The sequence below is a fragment of the Chiloscyllium punctatum genome, chromosome X (assembly GCF_047496795.1).
Source record: "Chiloscyllium punctatum isolate Juve2018m chromosome X, sChiPun1.3, whole genome shotgun sequence".
NCBI lineage: Eukaryota > Metazoa > Chordata > Chondrichthyes > Orectolobiformes > Hemiscylliidae > Chiloscyllium > Chiloscyllium punctatum.
This window is the reverse complement of record NC_092791.1, coordinates 1,870,147-1,887,447: the sequence shown is the minus strand read 5'-3', so window position 1 is coordinate 1,887,447 and position 17,301 is coordinate 1,870,147.

Sequence of the window (17,301 nt, the reverse complement as noted above, 5' to 3'; positions counted from 1 at the left end):
GTTTCTCGCTCTCTGTTTCTCGCCCTCTGTTTCTCGCCCTTTGTTTCAGACCCTCTGTTTCTCGCCCTCTGTTTCAGACCCTCTGTTTCAGACCCTCTGTTTCAGACCCTCTGTTTCTCGCCCTCTGTTTCAGACCCTCTGTTTCAGACCCTCTGTTTCTCACCCTCTGTTTCGGCCCCTCTGTTTCAGACCCTCTGTTTAAGACCCTCTGTTTCAGACCCTCTGTTTCGCGCCCTCTGTTTCAGCCCCTCTGTTTCAGCCCCTCTGTTTCGCGCCCTCTGTTTCGCGCCCTCTGTTTCAGCCCCTCTGTTTCAGCCCCTCTGTTTCAGCCCCTCTATTTCAGCCCCTCTGTTTCTAGCCCTCTGTTTCAGACCCTCTGTTTCAGACCCTCTGTTTCAGACCCTCTGTTTCTCGCCCACTGATTCAGTCCCTCTGTTTCGCGCCCTCTGTTTCTCGCCCTTTGTTTCGCGCCCTCTGTTTCGCGCCCTCTGTTTCGCGCCCTCTGTTTCAGCCCCTCTGTTTCAGCCCCTCTGTTTCAGCCCCTCTGTTTCTCGCCCTCTGTTTCAGCCCCTCTGTTTCAGCCCATCTGTTTCTCGCCCTCTGTTTCTCGCCCTCTTAATGCAGACTCTCTGTTTCAGACCCTCTGTTTCGCGCCCTCTGTTTCAGCCCCTCTGTTTCAGCCCCTCTGTTTCTCGCCCTCTGTTTCAGTCCCTCTGTTTCAGCCCCTCTGTTTCAGCCCCGCAGTTTCAGCCCCTCTGTTGCAGCCCCTCTGTTTCAGCCCCTCTGTTTCTTGCCCTCTGTTTCAGAACCTCTGTTTCGTGCCTCTGTTTCAGCCCCTCTGTTTCAGCCCCTTCTGTTTCAGCCCCTCTGTTTCAGACCCTCTGTTTCTCGCACTATGTTTCTCGCCCTCTGTTTCAGAGCCTTTGTTTCAGCCCCTCTGCTTCAGCCCCTCTGTTTCTAGCCCTCTGTTTCAGACCCTCTGTTTAAGACCCTCTGTTTCTCGCCCTCTGTTTCTCGCCCACTGTTTCAGACCCTCTGTTTCGCGCCCTCTGTTTCGGCCCCTCTGTTTCGGCCCCTCTGTTTCTCGCCCTCTGTTGCTCGCCCTCTGTTTCTCGCCCTCTGTATCTCGCCCTCTGTTTCTCGCCCTCTGTTTCGCGCCGTCTGTTTCAGCCCCTCTGTTTCAGACCCTCTGTTTCAGACCCACTGTTTCTAGCCCTCTGTTTCTCGCCCTCTGTTTCAGACCCTCTGTTTCGCGCCCTCTGTTTCGGCCCCTCTGTTTCAGCACCTCTGTTTCTCGCCCTCTGTTTCTCGCCCTCTGTTTCTCGCCCTCTGTTTCAGACACTCTGTTTCTCGCCCTCTGTTTCAGCCCCTCTGTTTAAGACCCTCTGTTTCAGACCCTATGTTTCTCGCCCTCTGTTTCAGAACCTCTGTTTCTCGCCCTCAGTTTCTCGCCTTCTGTTGCAGACCCTCTGTTTCAGACCCTCTGTTTCAGACCCTCTGTTTCTCGCCCTCTGTTTCTCGCCCTCTGTTTCAGACGCTCTGTTTCTCGCCCTCTGTTGCAGACCCTCTGTTTCAGACTCTCTGTTTCGCGCCCTCTGTTTCAGCCCCTCTGTTTCAGCCCCTCTGTGTCAGACCCTCTGTTTCGCGCCCTCTGTTTCATCCCTCTGTTTCAGCCCCTCTGTTTCATCCCCTCTGTTTCAGCCCCTCTCTTTCAGCCCCTCTGTTTCTCGCCCTCTGTTTCAGCCCCTCTGTTTCAGCCCCTCTGTTTCTCGCCCTCTGTTTCTCGCCCTCTGTTTCTGCCGCTCTGTTTATCGCCCTCTGTTTCGCGCCCTCTGTTTCAGACCCTCTGTTTCGCGCACTCTGTTTCGGCCCCTCTGTTTCGGCCCCTCTGTTTCTCGCCCTCTGTTTCTCGTCCTCTGTTTCTCGCCCTTTGTTTCAGACCATCTGTTTCTCACCCTCTGTTTCAGACCCTCTGTTTCAGACCCTCTGTTTCAGACCCTCTGTTTCAGCCCCTCTGTTTCAGACTCTCTGTTTCTCTCCCACTGTTTCAGCCCCTCTGTTTCAGCCCCTCTGTTTCAGACCCTCTGTTTCGCGCCCTCTGTTTCTCGCCCTCTGTTTCAGCCCCATCTGTTTCCGCCCTCTGTTTCAGCCCCTCTGTTTCAGACCCTCTGTTTCTCGCCCTCTGTTTCGAGCCCTCTGTTTCAGCCCCTCTGTTTCAGCCCCTCTGTTTCAGCCCATCTGTTTCAGGCCCTCTGTTTCTCGCCCTCTGTTTCAGCCCCTCTGTTTCTCGCCCTCTGTTTCAGCCCCTCTGTTTCGCGCCCTCTGTTTCTCTCCCTCTGTTTTGCGCCCTCTGTTTCAGACCCTCTGTTTCAGCCCCTCTGTTTCAGCCCCTCTGTTTCAGCCCCATCTGTTTCCGCCCTCTGTTTCAGCCCCTCTGTTTCAGACCCTCTGTTTCAGCCCCGCTGTTTCAGCCCCTATGTTTCTCGCCCTCTATTTCTCGCCCTCTGTTTCGCGCCCTCTGTTTCGCGCCCTCTGTTTCAGCCCCTCTGTTTCAGACCCTCTGTTTCAGACCCTCTGTTTCTCGCCCTCTGTTTCGGCCCCTCTGTTTCTCGCCCTCTGTTTCAGACACTCCGTTTCTCGCCCTCTGTTTCTCGCCCTCTGTTTCAGCCCCTCAGTTTCAGGCCCTCTGTTTCAGCCCCTATGTTTCTCGCCCTCTATTTCTCGCCCTCTGTTTCGCGCCCTCTGTTTCGCGCCCTCTGTTTCAGCCCCTCTGTTTCAGACCCTCTGTTTCAGACCCGCTGTTTCTCGCCCTCTGTTTTGGCCCCTCTGTTTCTCGCCCTCTGTTTCGGCCCCTCTGTTTCTCGCCCTCTGTTTCAGACACTCCGTTTCTCGCCCTCTGTTTCTCGCCCTCTGTTTCAGCCCCTCAGTTTCAGGCCCTCTGTTTCTCGCCCTCTGTTTCGCGCCCTCTATTTCAGACCCTCTGTTTCAGCTCCTCTGTTTCAGACCCGCTGTTTCGCCCCCTCTGTTTCTCGCCCTCTGTTTCGGCCCCTCTGTTTCGCGCCTTCTGTTTCAGACCCTCTGTTTCGGCCCCTCTGTTTCGCTCCCTCTGTTTCAGACCCTCTGTTTCAGACCCTCTGTTTCGCGCCCTCTGTTTCAGACCCTCTGTTTCGGCCCCTCTGTTTCCCGCCCGCTGTTTCGGCCCCTCTGTTTCGCGCCCTCTGTTTCAGACCCTCTGTTTCAGACCCTCTGTTTCAGACCGTCTGTTTCTCGCCCTCTGTTTCGCGCCCTCTGTTTCGTGCCCTCTGTTTCAGCCCCTCTGTTTCAGGCCCTCTGTTTCAGACCCTCTGTTTATCGCCCTCTGTTTCGGCCCCTCTGTTTCTCGCCCTCTGTTTCGGCCCCTCTGCTTCTTGCCCTCTGTTTCAGACCCTCTGTTTCTCGCCCTCTGTTTCAGCCCCTCTGTTTCAGATCCTCTGTTTCTCGCACTCTGTTTCTCGCCCTCTGTTTCAGCCCCTCTGTCTCAGAAACTCTGTTTCTCGCGCTCTGTTTCGCGCCCTCTGTTTCAGACCCTCTGTTTCAGCCACTCTGTTTCAGACCCTCTGTTTCAGACCCTCTGTTTCGCGCCCTCTGTTTCTCGCCCTCTGTTTCGGCCTCTCTGTTTCTCGCCCTCTGTTTTGGCCCCTCTGTTTCGCGCCCTCTGTTTCAGACGCTCTGTTTCAGACCCTCTGTTTCTCGCCCTCTGTTTCGCGCCCTCTGTTTCGCGCCCTCTGTTTCAGACCGTCTGTTTTGGCCCCTCTGTTTCCCGCCCTCTGTTTCGGCCCCTCTGTTTCAGACCCTCTGTTTCTCGCCCTCTGTTTCGCGCCCTCTGTTTCGCGCCCTCTGTTTCAGACCCTCTGTTACTCGCCCTCTGTTTCAGCCCCTCTGTTTCAGCCCCTCTGTTTCAGCCCCTCTGTTTCAGACCCTCTGTTTCAGACCCTCTGTTTCTCGCCCGCTGTCTCGGCCCCATTGTTTCTCGCCCTCTGTTTCGGCCCCTCTGTTTCGCGCCCTCTGTTTCAGACCCTCTGTTTCAGCCCCTCTGTTTCAGCCCCTCTGTTTCTCGCCCTCTGTTTCAGCCCCACTGTTTCAGACCCTCTCTTTCAGCCCCTCTGTTTCAGCCCCTCTGTTTCAGACCCTCTGTTTCTCTCCCTCTGTTTCGCGCCCTCTGTTTCAGACCCTCTGTTTCAGCCCCTCTGTTTCAGCCCCTCTGTTTCAGCTCCTCTGTTTCTCGCCCTCTGTTTCAGCCCCTCTGTTTCAGACCCTCTGTTTCAGCCCCTCTGTTTCAACCCCTCTCTTTCAGACCCTCTGTTTCAGACCCTCTGTTTCAGACCCTCTGTTTCTCGCCCTCTGTTTCGGCCCCTCTGTTTCTCACCCTCTGTTTCGGCCCCTCTGTTTCTCACCCTCTGTTTCAGACACTCTGTTTCTCGCCCTCTGTTTCTCGCCCTCTGTTTCAGACCCTCTGTTTCAGACCCTCTGTTACTCGCCCTCTGTTTCTCGCACTCTGTTTCAGACCCTCTGTTTCTGCCCCTCTGTTTTGACCCTCTTTTTCTCGCCCTCTGTTTCTCGCACTCTGTTTCGGCCCCTCTGTTTCTCGCCCTCTGTTTCGGCCCCTCTGTTTCGCGCCCTCTGTTTCAGACCCTCTGGTTCGGCCCCTCTGTTTCGCGCCCTCTGTTTCAGACCCTCTGATTCAGACCCTCTGTTTCGCGCCCTCTGTTTCACACCCTCTGTTTCAGCCCCTCTGTTTCAGACCCTCTGTTTCAGACCCTCTGTTTCTCGCCCTCTGTTTCGCGCCCTCTGTTTCGCGCCCTCTGTTTTATCCCCTCTGTTTCAGACCCTCTGTTTATCGCCCTCTGTTTCGGCACATCTGTTTCTCGCCCTCTGTTTCGGCCCCTCTGTTTCTTGCCCTCTGTTTCAGACCCTCTGTTTCTCGCACTCTGTTTCAGCCCCTCTGTTTCGGCCCCTCTGTTTCTCGCCCTCTGTTTCTCGCCCTCTGTTTCAGCCCCTCTGTTTCAGACCCTCTGTTTCTCGCGCTCTGTTTCGCGCCGTCTGTTTCAGACCCTCTGTTTCAGCCCCTCTGTTTCAGACCCTCTGTTTCAGACCCTCTGTTTCTCGCCCTCTGTTTCTCGCCCTCTGTTTCGGCCTCTCTGATTCTCGCCCTCTGTTTCGGCCCCTCTGTTTCGGGCCCTCTGTTTCAGACCCTCTGTTTCAGACCCTCTGTTTCTCGCCCTCTGTTTCGCGCCCTCTGTTTCGCGCCCTCTGTTTCAGACCCTCTGATTCGGCCCCTCTGTTTCCCGCCCTCTGTTTCGGCCCCTCTGTTTCGCACCCTCTGTTTCAGACCCTCTGTTTCAGACCCTCTGTTTCAGACCCGCTGTTTGAGCCCCTCTGTTTCAGACCCTCTGTTTCTCGCCCTCTGTTTCGCGCCCTCTGTTTCGCGCCCTCTGTTTCAGCCCCTCTGTTTCAGACCCTCTGTTTCAGACCCTCTGTTTATCGCCCTCTGTTTCGGCCCCTCTGTTTCTCGCCCTCTGTATCGGCCCCTCTGTTTCTCGCCCTCTGTTTCAGACCCTCTGATTCTCGCCCTCTGTTTCTCGCCCTCTGTTTCTCGCCCTCTGTTTCAGCCCCTCTGTTTCAGACCCTCTGTTTCTCGCGCTCTGTTTCGCGCCCTCTGTTTCAGACCCTCTGTTTCAGCCACTCTGTTTCAGACCCTCTGTTTCAGACCCTCTGTTTCGCGCCCTCTGTTTCTCGCCCTCTGTTTCGGCCTCTCTGTTTCTCGCCCTCTGTTTCGGCCCCTCTGTTTCACGCCCGCTGTTTCAGACCCTCTGTTTCACACCCTCTGTTTCTCGCCCTCTGTTTCGCACCCTCTGTTTCGCGCCCTCTGTTTCAGACCCTCTGTTTTGGCCCCTCTGTTTCCCGCCCTCTGTTTCGGCCCCTCTGTTTCGCGCCCTCTGTTTCAGACCCTCTGTTTCTCGCCCTCTGTTTCAGACCCTCTGTTTCAGCCCCTCTGTTTCAGACCCTCTGTTTCAGATCCTCTGTTTCAGACCCTCTGTTTCTCGCCCTCTGTTTTGGCCCCACTGTTTCTCGCCCTCTGTTTCGGCCCCTCTGTTTCGCGCCCTCTGTTTCAGACCCTCTGTTTCAGACCCTCTGTTTCAGCCCATCTGTTTCAGCCCCTCTGTTTCTCGCCCTCTGTTTCAGCCCCTCTGTTTCAGACCCTCTGTTTCAGCCCCTCTGTTTCAGCCCCTCCGTTTCAGACCCTCTGTTATTCTCCCTCTGTTTCGCGCCCACTGTTTCAGACCCTCTGTTTCAGCCCCTCTGTTTCAGCCCCTCTGTTTCAGCTCCTCTGTTTCTCGCCCTCTGTTTCAGCCCCTCTGTTTCAGACCCTCTGTTTCAGCCCGTCTGTTTCAGCCCCTCTGTTTCAGACCCTCTGTTTCGCGCCCTCTGTTTCTCGCCCTCTGTTGCAGACCCTCTGTATCAGACTCTCTGTTTCGCGCCCTCTGTTTCAGCCCCTCTGTTTCAGCCCCTCTGTTTCAGACCCTCTGTTTCGCGCCCTCTGTTTCATCCCTCTGTTTCAGCCCCTCTGTTTCAGCCCCTCTGTTTCAGCCCCTCTGTTTCTCGCCCTCTGTTTCAGCCCCTCTGTTTCAGCCCCTCTGTTTCGCGCCATCTGTTTCGGCCCCTCTGTTTCAGACCCTCTGTTTCAGACCCTCTGTTTCTCGCCCTCTGTTTCAGACCCTCTGTTTCTGACCCTCTGTTTCAGACCCTGTGTTTCTCGCCCTCTGTTGCAGACCCTCTGTTTCAGACCCTCTATTTCTCGCCCTCTGTTTCTCGCCCTCTGTTGCAGACCCTCTGTTTCAGACCCTCTGTTTCGCGCCCTCTGTTTCAGCCCCTCTGTTTCAGACCCTCTGTTTCGCGCCCTCTGTTTCTCGCCCTCTGTTTCAGACCCTCTGTTTCAGACCCTCTGATTCTCGCCATCTGTTTCTCGCCCTCTGTTTCAGCCCATCTGTTTCTGGCCCTCTGTTTCTCGCCCTCTGTTGCAGACCCTCTGTTTCAGAGCCTCTGTTTCGCGCCCTCTGTTTCAGCCCCTCTGTTTCAGACCCTCTGTTTCGCACCTCTGTTTCAGCCCCTCTGTTTCAGCCCCTCTGTTTCAGCCCCTCTGTTTCAGCCCCTCTGTTTCTCGCCCTCTGTTTCAGCCCCTCTGTTTCAGCCCCTCTGTTTCGCGCCCTCTGTTTCTCGCCCTCTGTTTCAGCCCCTCTGTTTCTCGCCATCTGTTTCTCGCCCTCTGTTTCTCGCCCTCTGTTTCGCGCTCTCTGTTTCAGACCCTCTGTTTCGCGCCCTCTGTTTCGACCCCTCTGTTTCGCCCCCTCTGTTTCTCGCCCTCTGTTTCTCGCTCTCTGTTTCTCGCCCTCTGTTTCTCGCCCTTTGTTTCAGACCCTCTCTTTCTCGCCCTCTGTTTCAGACCCTCTGTTTCTCGCCCCCTGTTTCAGACCCTCTGTTTCAGACCCTCTGTTTCTCACCCTCTGTTTCGGCCCCTCTGTTTCAGCCCCTCTGTTTCAGCCCCTCTGTTTCTAGCCCTCTGTTTCAGACCCTCTGTTTCAGACCCTCTGTTTCTCGCCCTTTGTTTCAGACCCTCTGTTTCTCGCCCTCTGTTTCAGACCCTCTGTTTCAGACCCTCTGTTTCAGACCCTCTGTTTCTCGCCCTCTGTTTCAGACCCTCTGTTTCAGACCCTCTGTTTCTCACCCTCTGTTTCGGCCCCTCTGTTTCAGACCCTCTGTTTAAGACCCTCTGTTTCAGACCCTCTGTTTCGCGCCCTCTGTTTCAGCCCCTCTGTTTCAGCCCCTCTGTTTCTAGCCCTCTGTTTCAGACCCTCTGTTTCAGACCCTCTGTTTCAGACCCTCTGTTTCAGCTCCTCTGTTTCTCGCCCTCTGTTTCAGCCCCTCTGTTTCAGACCCTCTGTTTCAGCCCATCTGTTTCAGCCCCTCTGTTTCAGACACTCTGTTTCGCACCCTCTGTTTGTCGCCCTCTGTTGCAGACCCTCTGTTTCAGACTCTCTGTTTCGCGCCCTCTGTTTCAGCCCCTCTGTTTCAGACCCTCTGTTTCAGACCCTCTGTTTCGCGCCCTCTGTTTCAGCCCCTCTGTTTCAGACCCTCTGTTTAAGCCCCTCTGTTTCAGCCCCTCTGTTTCTCGCCCTCTGTTTCAGCCCCTCTGTTTCAGCCCCTCTGTTTCGCGCCCTCTGTTTCGGCCCCTCTCGGTTTCAGACCCTCTGTTTCAGACCCTCTGTTTCTTGCCCTCTGTTTCTGACCCTCTGTTTCAGAACCTGTGTTTCTCGCCCTCTGTTGCAGACCCTCTGTTTCAGACCCTCTGTTTCAGACCCTCTATTTCTCGCCCTCTGTTTCTCGCCCTCTGTTGCAGACCCTCTGTTTCAGACCCTCTGTTTCGCGCCCTCTGTTTCAGCCCCTCTGTTTCAGACCCTCTGTTTCGCGCCCTCTGTTTCTCGCCCTCTGTTTCAGACCCTCTGTTTCAGACCCTCTGATTCTCGCCATCTGTTTCTCGCCCTCTGTTTCAGCCCATCTGTTTCTGGCCCTCTGTTTCTCGCCCTCTGTTGCAGACCCTCTGTTTCAGAGCCTCTGTTTCGCGCCCTCTGTTTCAGCCCCTCTGTTTCAGACCCTCTGTTTCGCACCTCTGTTTCAGCCCCTCTGTTTCAGCCCCTCTGTTTCAGCCCCTCTGTTTCAGCCCCTCTGTTTCTCGCCCTCTGTTTCAGCCCCTCTGTTTCAGCCCCTCTGTTTCGCGCCCTCTGTTTCTCGCCCTCTGTTTCAGCCCCTCTGTTTCTCGCAATCTGTTTCTCGCCCTCTGTTTCGCGCCCTCTGTTTCAGACCCTCTGTTTCGCGCCCTCTGTTTCGACCCCTCTGTTTCGCCCCCTCTGTTTCTCGCCCTCTGTTTCTCGCTCTCTGTTTCTCGCCCTCTGTTTCTCGCCCTTTGTTTCAGACCCTCTGTTTCTCGCCCTCTGTTTCAGACCCTCTGTTTCAGACCCTCTGTTTCAGACCCTCTGTTTCTCGCCCTCTGTTTCAGACCCTCTGTTTCAGACCCTCTGTTTCTCACCCTCTGTTTCGGCCCCTCTGTTTCAGACCCTCTGTTTAAGACCCTCTGTTTCAGACCCTCTGTTTCGCGCCCTCTGTTTCAGCCCCTCTGTTTCAGCCCCTCTGTTTCTAGCCCTCTGTTTCAGACCCTCTGTTTCAGACCCTCTGTTTCAGACCCTCTGTTTCAGACCCTCTGTTTCTCGCCCACTGTTTCAGTCCCTCTGTTTCGCGCCCTCTGTTTCTCGCCCTTTGTTTCGCGCCCTCTGTTTCGCGCCCTCTGTTTCGCGCCCTCTGTTTCAGCCCCTCTGTTTCAGCCCCTCTGTTTCAGCCCCTCTGTTTCTCGCCCTCTGTTTCAGCCCCTCTGTTTCAGCCCATCTGTTTCTCGCCCTCTGTTTCTCGCCCTCTGTTGCAGACCCTCTGTTTCAGACCCTCTGTTTCGCGCCCTCTGTTTCAGCCCCTCTGTTTCAGACCCTCTGTTTCGCGCCCTCTGTTTCTCGCCCTCTGTTTCAAACCCTCTGTTTCAGACCCTCTGATTCTCGCCATCTGTTTCTCGCCCTCTGTTTCAGCCCATCTGTTTCTGGCCCTCTGTTTCTCGCCCTCTGTTGCAGACCCTCTGTTTCAGAGCCTCTGTTTCGCGCCCTCTGTTTCAGCCCCTCTGTTTCAGCCCCTCTGTTTCAGCCCCTCTGTTTCAGCCCCTCTGTTTCTCGCCCTCTGTTTCAGCCCCTCTGTTTCAGAACCTCTGTTTCGCGCCCTCTGTTTCTCGCCCTCTGTTTCAGCCCCTCTGTTTCTCGCCATCTGTTTCTCGCCCTCTGTTTCTCGCCCTCTGTTTCGCGCCCTCTGTTTCAGACCCTCTGTTTCGCGCCCTCTGTTTCGACCCCTCTGTTTCGCCCCCTCTGTTTCTCGCCCTCTGTTTCTCGCTCTCTGTTTCTCGCCCTCTGTTTCTCGCCCTTTGTTTCAGACCCTCTGTTTCTCGCCCTCTGTTTCAGACGCTCTGTTTCAGACCCTCTGTTTCAGACCCTCTGTTTCTCGCCCTCTGTTTCAGACCCTCTGTTTCAGACCCTCTGTTTCTCACCCTCTGTTTCGGCACCTCTGTTTCAGCCCCTCTGTTTCAGCCCCTCTGTTTCTAGCCCTCTGTTTCAGACCCTCTGTTTCAGACCCTCTGTTTCTCGCCCTCTGTTTCAGACCCTCTGTTTCAGACCCTCTGTTTCAGACCCTCTGTTTCTCGCCCTCTGTTTCAGACCCTCTGTTTCAGACCCTCTGTTTCTCACCCTCTGTTTCGGCCCCTCTGTTTCAGACCCTCTGTTTAAGACCCTCTGTTTCAGACCCTCTGTTTCGCGCCCTCTGTTTCAGCCCCTCTGTTTCAGCCCCTCTGTTTCTAGCCCTCTGTTTCAGACCCTCTGTTTCAGACCCTCTGTTTCAGACCCTCTGTTTCAGCTCCTCTGTTTCTCGCCCTCTGTTTCAGCCCCTCTGTTTCAGACCCTCTGTTTCAGCCCCTCTGTTTCAGCCCCTCTGTTTCAGACCCTCTGTTTCGCGCCCTCTGTTTGTCGCCCTCTGTTGCAGACCCTCTGTTTCAGACTCTCTGTTTCGCGCCCTCTGTTTCAGCCCCTCTGTTTCAGCCACTCTGTTTCAGACCCTCTGTTTCGCGCCCTCTGTTTCATCCCTCTGTTTCAGCCCCTCTGTTTCAGCCCCTCTGTTTCAGCCCCTCTGTTTCTCGCCCTCTGTTTCAGCCCCTCTGTTTCAGCCCCTCTGTTTCGCGCCCTCTGTTTTGGCCCCTCTGTTTCAGACCCTCTGTTTCAGACCCTCTGTTTCTCGCCCTCTGTTTCAGACCCTCTGTTTCTGACCCTCTGTTTCAGACCCTGTGTTTCTCGCCCTCTGTTGCAGACCCTCTGTTTCAGACCCTCTGTTTCAGACACTCTGTTTCTCGCCCTCTGTTTCCGCCCCTCTGTTTCAGACCCTCTGTTTCAGACCCTCTATTTCTCGCCCTCTGTTTCTCGCCCTCTGTTGCAGACCCTCTGTTTCAGACCCTCTGTTTCGCGCCCTCTGTTTCAGCCCCTCTGTTTCAGACCCTCTGTTTCAGCCCCTCTGTTTCAGCCCCTCTGTTTCAGCCCCATCTGTTTCCGCCCTCTGTTTCAGCCCCTCTGTTTCAGACGCTCTGTTTCAGCCCCTCTGTTTCAGCCCCTATGTTTCTCGCCCTCTGTTTCGCGCCCTCTGTTTCGCGCCCTCTGTTTCAGCCCCTCTGTTTCGTGCCCTCTGTTTCAGCCCCTCTGTTTCTCGCCCTCTGTTTCGGCCCCTCTGTTTCTCGCCCTCTGTTTCGGCCCCTCTGTTTCTCGCCCTCTGTTTCAGACCCTCTGTTTCAGCCCCGCTGTTTCAGACCCTCTGTTTCAGACCCTCTGTTTTTGACCCTCTGTTTCTCGCCCTCTGTTTCAAACCCTCTGTTTCAGACCCTCTGTTTCAGACCCTCTGTTTCTCGCCCTCTGTTTCAGCCCCTCTGTTTCAGACCCTCTGTTTCTCGCCATCTGTTTCTCGCCCTCTGTTTCTCGCCCTCTTTTCGCGCTCTCTGTTTCAGACCCTCTGTTTCGCGCCCTCTGTTTCGACCCCTCTGTTTCGCCCCCTCTGTTTCTCGCCCTCTGTTTCTCGCTCTCTGTTTCTCGCCCTCTGTTTCTCGCCCTTTGTTTCAGACCCTCTGTTTCTCGCCCTCTGTTTCAGACCCTCTGTTTCTCGCCCTCTGTTTCAGACCCTCTGTTTCAGACCCTCTGTTTCTCACCCTCTGTTTCGGCCCCTCTGTTTCAGCCCCTCTGTTTCAGCCCCTCTGTTTCTAGCCCTCTGTTTCAGACCCTCTGTTTCAGACCCTCTGTTTCTCACCCTTTGTTTCAGACCCTCTGTTTCTCGCCCTCTGTTTCAGACCCTCTGTTTCAGACCCTCTGTTTCAGACCCTCTGTTTCTCGCCCTCTGTTTCAGACCCTCTGTTTCAGACCCTCTGTTTCTCACCCTCTGTTTCGGCCCCTCTGTTTCAGACCCTCTGTTTAAGACCCTCTGTTTCAGACCCTCTGTTTCGCGCCCTCTGTTTCAGCCCCTCTGTTTCAGCCCCTCTGTTTCTAGCCCTCTGTTTCAGACCCTCTGTTTCAGACCCTCTGTTTCAGACCCTCTGTTTCAGCTCCTCTGTTTCTCGCCCTCTGTTTCAGCCCCTCTGTTTCAGACCCTCTGTTTCAGCCCATCTGTTTCAGCCCCTCTGTTTCAGACACTCTGTTTCGCGCCCTCTGTTTGTCGCCCTCTGTTGCAGACCCTCTGTTTCAGACTCTCTGTTTCGCGCCCTCTGTTTCAGCCCCTCTGTTTCAGCCCCTCTGTTTCAGACCCTCTGTTTCGCGCCCTCTGTTTCAGCCCCTCTGTTTCAGACCCTCTGTTTAAGCCCCTCTGTTTCAGCCCCTCTGTTTCTCGCCCTCTGTTTCAGCCCCTCTGTTTCAGCCCCTCTGTTTCGCGCCCTCTGTTTCGGCCCCTCTGTTTCAGACCCTCTGTTTCAGACCCTCTGTTTCTTGCCCTCTGTTTCTGACCCTCTGTTTCAGACCCTGTGTTTCTCGCCCTCTGTTGCAGACCCTCTGTTTCAGACCCTCTGTTTCAGACCCTCTATTTCTCGCCCTCTGTTGCAGACCCTCTGTTTCAGACCCTCTGTTTCGCGCCCTCTGTTTCAGCCCCTCTGTTTCAGCCCCTCTGTTTCTCGCCCTCTGTTTCTCGCCCTCTGTTTCAGACCCTCTGTTTCAGACCCTCTGATTCTCGCCATCTGTTTCTCGCCCTCTGTTTCAGCCCATCTGTTTCTGGCCCTCTGTTTCTCGCCCTCTGTTGCAGACCCTCTGTTTCAGAGCCTCTGTTTCGCGCCCTCTGTTTCAGCCCCTCTGTTTCAGACCCTCTGTTTCGCACCTCTGTTTCAGCCCCTCTGTTTCAGCCCCTCTGTTTCAGCCCCTCTGTTTCAGCCCCTCTGTTTCTCGCCCTCTGTTTCAGCCCCTCTGTTTCAGCCCCTCTGTTTCGCGCCCTCTGTTTCTCGCCCTCTGTTTCAGCCCCTCTGTTTCTCGCCATCTGTTTCTCGCCCTCTGTTTCTCGCCCTCTGTTTCGCGCCCTCTGTTTCAGACCCTCTGTTTCGCGCCCTCTGTTTCGACCCCTCTGTTTCGCCCCCTCTGTTTCTCGCCCTCTGTTTCTCGCTCTCTGTTTCTCGCCCTCTGTTTCTCGCCCTTTGTTTCAGACCCTCTGTTTCTCGCCCTCTGTTTCAGACCCTCTGTTTCGCCCCCTCTGTTTCTCGCCCTCTGTTTCTCGCTCTCTGTTTCTCGCCCTCTGTTTCTCGCACTTTGTTTCAGACCCTCTGTTTCTCGCCCTCTGTTTCAGACGCTCTGTTTCAGACCCTCTGTTTCAGACCCTCTGTTTCACGCCCTCTGTTTCAGACCCTCTGTTTCAGACCCTCTGTTTCCCGCCCTCTGTTTCGGCCCCTCTGTTTCAGCCCCTCTGTTTCAGCCCCTCTGTTTCTAGCCCTCTGTTTCAGACCCTCTGTTTCAGACCCTCTGTTTCTCGCCCTCTGTTTCAGACCCTCTGTTTCAGACCCTCTGTTTCAGACCCTCTGTTTCTCGCCCTCTGTTTCAGACCCTCTGTTTCAGACCCTCTGTTTCTCACCCTCTGTTTCGGCCCCTCTGTTTCAGACCCTCTGTTTAAGACCCTCTGTTTCAGACCCTCTGTTTCGCGCCCTCTGTTTCAGCCCCTCTGTTTCAGCCCCTCTGTTTCTAGCCCTCTGTTTCAGACCCTCTGTTTCAGACCCTCTGTTTCAGACCCTCTGTTTCAGCTCCTCTGTTTCTCGCCCTCTGTTTCAGCCCCTCTGTTTCAGACCCTCTGTTTCAGCCCCTCTGTTTCAGCCCCTCTGTTTCAGACCCTCTGTTTCGCGCCCTCTGTTTGTCGCCCTCTGTTGCAGACCCTCTGTTTCAGACTCTCTGTTTCGCGCCCTCTGTTTCAGCCCCTCTGTTTCAGCCACTCTGTTTCAGACCCTCTGTTTCGCGCCCTCTGTTTCATCCCTCTGTTTCAGCCCCTCTGTTTCAGCCCCTCTGTTTCAGCCCCTCTGTTTCTCGCCCTCTGTTTCAGCCCCTCTGTTTCAGCCCCTCTGTTTCGCGCCCTCTGTTTCGGCCCCTCTGTTTCAGACCCTCTGTTTCAGACCCTCTGTTTCTCGCCCTCTGTTTCAGACCCTCTGTTTCTGACCCTCTGTTTCAGACCCTGTGTTTCTCGCCCTCTGTTGCAGACCCTCTGTTTCAGACCCTCTGTTTCAGACCCTCTATTTCTCGCCCTCTGTTTCTCGCCCTCTGTTGCAGACCCTCTGTTTCAGACCCTCTGTTTCGCGCCCTCTGTTTCAGCCCCTCTGTTTCAGACCCTCTGTTTCAGCCCCTCTGTTTCAGCCCCTCTGTTTCAGCCCCATCTGTTTCCGCCCTCTGTTTCAGCCCCTCTGTTTCAGACGCTCTGTTTCAGCCCCTCTGTTTCAGCCCCTATGTTTCTCGCCCTCTGTTTCGCGCCCTCTGTTTCGCGCCCTCTGTTTCAGCCCCTCTGTTTCGTGCCCTCTGTTTCAGCCCCTCTGTTTCTCGCCCTCTGTTTCGGCCCCTCTGTTTCTCGCCCTCTGTTTCGGCCCCTCTGTTTCTCGCCCTCTGTTTCAGACCCTCTGTTTCAGCCCCGCTGTTTCAGACCCTCTGTTTCAGACCCTCTGTTTTTGACCCTCTGTTTCTCGCCCTCTGTTTCAAACCCTCTGTTTCAGACCCTCTGTTTCAGACCCTCTGTTTCTCGCCCTCTGTTTCAGCCCCTCTGTTTCAGACCCTCTGTTTCTCGCCATCTGTTTCTCGCCCTCTGTTTCTCGCCCTCTGTTTCGCGCTCTCTGTTTCAGACCCTCTGTTTCGCGCCCTCTGTTTCGACCCCTCTGTTTCGCCCCCTCTGTTTCTCGCCCTCTGTTTCTCGCTCTCTGTTTCTCGCCCTCTGTTTCTCGCCCTTTGTTTCAGACCCTCTGTTTCTCGCCCTCTGTTTCAGACCCTCTGTTTCTCGCCCTCTGTTTCAGACCCTCTGTTTCAGACCCTCTGTTTCTCACCCTCTGTTTCGGCCCCTCTGTTTCAGCCCCTCTGTTTCAGCCCCTCTGTTTCTAGCCCTCTGTTTCAGACCCTCTGTTTCAGACCCTCTGTTTCTCGCCCTTTGTTTCAGACCCTCTGTTTCTCGCCCTCTGTTTCAGACCCTCTGTTTCAGACCCTCTGTTTCAGACCCTCTGTTTCTCGCCCTCTGTTTCAGACCCTCTGTTTCAGACCCTCTGTTTCTCACCCTCTGTTTCGGCCCCTCTGTTTCAGACCCTCTGTTTAAGACCCTCTGTTTCAGACCCTCTGTTTCGCGCCCTCTGTTTCAGCCCCTCTGTTTCAGCCCCTCTGTTTCTAGCCCTCTGTTTCAGACCCTCTGTTTCAGACCCTCTGTTTCAGACCCTCTGTTTCAGCTCCTCTGTTTCTCGCCCTCTGTTTCAGCCCCTCTGTTTCAGACCCTCTGTTTAAGCCCATCTGTTTCAGCCCCTCTGTTTCAGACACTCTGTTTCGCGCCCTCTGTTTGTCGCCCTCTGTTGCAGACCCTCTGTTTCAGACTCTCTGTTTCGCGCCCTCTGTTTCAGCCCCTCTGTTTCAGCCCCTCTGTTTCAGACCCTCTGTTTCGCGCCCTCTGTTTCAGCCCCTCTGTTTCAGACCCTCTGTTTAAGCCCCTCTGTTTCAGCCCCTCTGTTTCTCGCCCTCTGTTTCAGCCCCTCTGTTTCAGCCCCTCTGTTTCGCGCCCTCTGTTTCGGCCCCTCTGTTTCAGACCCTCTGTTTCAGACCCTCTGTTTCTTGCCCTCTGTTTCTGACCCTCTGTTTCAGACCCTGTGTTTCTCGCCCTCTGTTGCAGACCCTCTGTTTCAGACCCTCTGTTTCAGACCCTCTATTTCTCGCCCTCTGTTTCTCGCCCTCTGTTGCAGACCCTCTGTTTCAGACCCTCTGTTTCGCGCCCTCTGTTTCAGCCCCTCTGTTTCAGACCCTCTGTTTCGCGCCCTCTGTTTCTCGCCCTCTGTTTCAGACCCTCTGTTTCAGACCCTCTGATTCTCGCCATCTGTTTCTCGCCCTCTGTTTCAGCCCATCTGTTTCTGGCCCTCTGTTTCTCGCCCTCTGTTGCAGACCCTCTGTTTCAGAGCCTCTGTTTCGCTCCCTCTGTTTCAGCCCCTCTGTTTCAGACCCTCTGTTTCGCACCTCTGTTTCAGCCCCTCTGTTTCAGCCCCTCTGTTTCAGCCCCTCTGTTTCAGCCCCTCTGTTTCTCGCCCTCTGTTTCAGCCCCTCTGTTTCAGCCCCTCTGTTTCGCGCCCTCTGTTTCTCGCCCTCTGTTTCAGCCCCTCTGTTTCTCGCCATCTGTTTCTCGCCCTCTGTTTCTCGCCCTCTGTTTCGCGCCCTCTGTTTCAGACCCTCTGTTTCGCGCCCTCTGTTTCGACCCCTCTGTTTCGCCCCCTCTGTTTCTCGCCCTCTGTTTCTCGCTCTCTGTTTCTCGCCCTCTGTTTCTCGCCCTTTGTTTCAGACCCTCTGTTTCTCGCCCTCTGTTTCAGACCCTCTGTTTCAGACCCTCTGTTTCAGACCCTCTGTTTCTCGCCCTCTGTTTCAGACCCTCTGTTTCAGACCCTCTGTTTCTCACCCTCTGTTTCGGCCCCTCTGTTTCAGACCCTCTGTTTAAGACCCTCTGTTTCAGACCCTCTGTTTCGCGCCCTCTGTTTCAGCCCCTCTGTTTCAGCCCCTCTGTTTCTAGCCCTCTGTTTCAGACCCCCTGTTTCAGACCCTCTGTTTCAGACCCTCTGTTTCAGACCCTCTGTTTCTCGCCCACTGTTTCAGTCCCTCTGTTTCGCGCCCTCTGTTTCTCGCCCTTTGTTTCGCGCCCTCTGTTTCGCGCCCTCTGTTTCGCGCCCTCTGTTTCAGCCCCTCTGTTTCAGCCCCTCTGTTTCAGCCCCTCTGTTTCTCGCCCTCTGTTTCAGCCCCTCTGTTTCAGCCCATCTGTTTCTCGCCCTCTGTTTCTCGCCCTCTGTTGCAGACCCTCTGTTTCAGACCCTCTGTTTCGCGCCCTCTGTTTCAGCCCCTCTGTTTCAGACCCTCTGTTTCGCGCCCTCTGTTTCTCGCCCTCTGTTTCAGACCCTCTGTTTCAGACCCTCTGATT